Here is a 3226-nt window from a genome sequence, read left to right as displayed (position 1 = left end):
ACGATATTCAGCCTCGGTACTAGATCTCGAGACAACAGGCTGCTTCTTGGCATGCCAAGATACTAAGTTGGAGCCGAAAAAAACACAATACCCTGTAGTGGATCTGCGATCAAGAGGATCCCCTGCCCAGTCAGAGTCACAGTATGCCTGAAGTTGAAGAGGACCTGAAGTGAAGTGAAGGCCATGATCTGGTGTGCCTTTGAGATACCTTAGAACTCTTTTAGCAGCCTTCATATGTTCTGTAGTTGGACAATGGAGAAATTGACACAATTAATTGACAGTGTAGGCTATGTCAGGTCTTGTGAGTGTGCAGTATTGTAGAGCTTCAATGATATGACGATAGGTTGTGGGATCTGGTAGAGTATCACCATCAAGCTTGGTGAGCTTCTTGCCTGAAGTGCAGGGTGCGGCATAGGGCTTTGCTCCAAGCATTTGCACACGATCAAGTAAATCAATAATGTATTTACCTTGATTTAGATGCAAGCCAGTTTTGTCACGAAGGACATGGATGCCTAAGAAGTATGAAAGGCAACCAAGATCTTTCAACTTAAATTCCATTTGAAGGCCGTGGATGAGAGTCTCCATGATAGATGAATCTGTACCTGTTACTATGATATCATCAACATATATCAGTATGTAAATATGAACAGAGCCTTGATGAAGCATAAAAAGAGAGGTATCTACTAAGGATCAAACAAAACCAAGATGGAGAAGAGCTTGTGACAATCTATGAAACCAAGCTCGTGGGGCTTGCTTTAGACCATAGAGGGCCTTTTTGAGCTTACAAACATGATCTGGAAAAGCTGCATCAACAAAACCAGTAGGCTGCTCCATGAGGACTTCTTCATTCAAGTAACCATGAAGGAAGGCATTAGAGACATCCAATTGCTTGAGGGGCCAATTGTAGTGGATTGCTAAGGATAGTAGGATCCGTATAGTGGCTGGTTTTATAACTGGACTGAAGGTTTCAGTGTAGTCAATACCATCTCTTTGTTGGAAACCCTTAGCCACTAGTCTTGCCTTGTATCTTTCAATAGTACCATCTGATTTTTCCTTTAGCCGAAAAACCCACTTATTCTTGATGATGTTTCGATGTGAAGGTCTAGGGCAGAGAGACCAAGTACCATTGTCAACTAAAGCTTGAAGTTCACTTTCCATTGCAGCAAACCATTTAGGGTTAGAAACAGCCTGAGCAAATGTGGTAGGGATAGAAGGCAAGGGTGTAGCATGAAAGGATTTTAGTGGAGGCTTGGTTGATTTTAAGGATAGGAATAGCTGATAGTTGGGAAAAGACTTAGGTTTGGAGTTTCCAGTCATAGATCTTGTGACAATATGAGGAGAGGCTGGTTCAGTAGGTGCAGGCAAAAGCGGAAGTAAGGATTGATCTAGGTGGGGGATAGGATCAGGGGTAGGTGGTAGTAATTCGGCAGTAGGGGTAGTCAGGGGAGTGTTTAGAATAGGTACTTGTGCTGGGGAAGGCAAGGTGATTGGGGGTGAGGTCTGAATAGTATTAGAGTCAGAATTATTCATAGAGTAAAAATGAGAATGATCAAGAACAATACCTGTAGGGGAAGGATCTGATCCGTTAGGGGATGAAGATGCTGCTCTATTCTGTGCAGGAAACACCAATTCATCAAAAATAACATGTCTAGAGACATATACACGATTGGAGATGGGATCAAGGCACTTGTAACCCTTTTGGTGGGTACAATATCCAAGGAAGATGCATTGTTTGCTTCTGAATTCCAATTTGTGTTTGGCATAGGGTCTTAAGAGAGGATAACAAGCACAACCAAAAGTTTTTAAAAAGGTGTAGTCTGGCTCCTTATTGTAGAGTTTGGTGAAAGGACTTGAATTTTGGAGAGTAGGGGTAGGCAATCTATTGATGAGATACACGGCAGTACTGACAGCTTCAACCCAGTATTTAGAAGAAAGGTGGGATTGAGCTAGGAGATTAAGACCAGATTCAATGATATGCCTATGTTTTCTTTCTAAAACTCCATTTTGTTGAGATGTATGTGGACATGTGACTCGATGAAGAACACCATGTGTTGACAGAAATTTAGTAAAGTTATGAGAGGTGTATTCACCACCCCCATCTGTTTGAAGTTGTTTAATTTTAAGGGAAAATAAATTTTCTATCAAACACTTGAATTTAACAAAGGTTTCAAAAACATCTGATTTGAGTTTTAGAGGAAATAGCCAGGTGTATCTAGAGAAATCATCAATAAAGATAACATAACATTTGCTTCCATTGATTGAAGATAAAGGAGAAATCCATACATCACTATGAATAAGCTCCAATGGAGCAGTGGTAATACGACTTGACTCAATAAAGGGTAATTTTTTTTGCTCTTTCCTAATTGACATGAAACACAAATAGATTGACTCGACTTAACTGAAGACACAGGAAGGTAGTAGTTGTGAAGCAGATGCTGCAAGATTTGATGACTTGGATGCCCTAAGCGGTTGTGCCAAACTGAAGAAGACACCTTGATCCTAATTTGCGCAGTAAATGCTCTGACTTTATTTTTGGTGAAGTGTTGTAGCCTTAATGGGTAGAGACCATCTTCACTTGCCCCTTGTAGGAGGATCTTCCCTGTGAGGTTGTCCTTAATCAAGAAATAGGTATCAATTAGTTTAAAATGGCAATTATTGTCACGACAAAATTTATTTATTGAAAGTAAATTTGTTGTAGCATCAGGACAATGTAAGATATTTTTAAGATGTAGGAGTTGATTTGAGCGAAGAAAAGAGGAAGAGCCAGTGTGGGAGATACCAAGTCCATTACCATTACTTACTGCTACTGTCTCATTACCCTGATATGGTTGCTGCAGAGTTAGATTTTCCAAGTCATTAGTGATGTGAGTATTGGCTCCACTGTCAGCAAGCCATTCATCCTCATCTTGTAGATCGTTGGATTGGGAAACCATTGCAGCAAGTTCAGATGGTGGATGTCGTCCTTGGAATGAATAATCCATGCGATGAAAGCAGTCCAATGCTTGATGATTGGAGCGGCCACATATCTGACAAAGAGGTTTATTGGATGAGAGGATGCCAGGTTGAGAATTTCTCCTTGTAGTGTAGTTATTTCTCCTTGGAGTGTAGTTGTTGGGAGAATTGCTTCTTGGAGTGTAGTTGCTAGTGCTTCCAGTAATAGTTTTTCCTTGGGAGAAAGCAGGGGTTGGGAGTATATCAGGAGATCCGTTGAAAGTCTTCTTTGAGG

This window comes from Corylus avellana, chromosome ca2 (assembly GCF_901000735.1).
Source record: "Corylus avellana chromosome ca2, CavTom2PMs-1.0".
In the NCBI taxonomy this organism is placed as follows: domain Eukaryota; kingdom Viridiplantae; phylum Streptophyta; class Magnoliopsida; order Fagales; family Betulaceae; genus Corylus; species Corylus avellana.
This window is presented reverse-complemented; position numbering follows the sequence as displayed.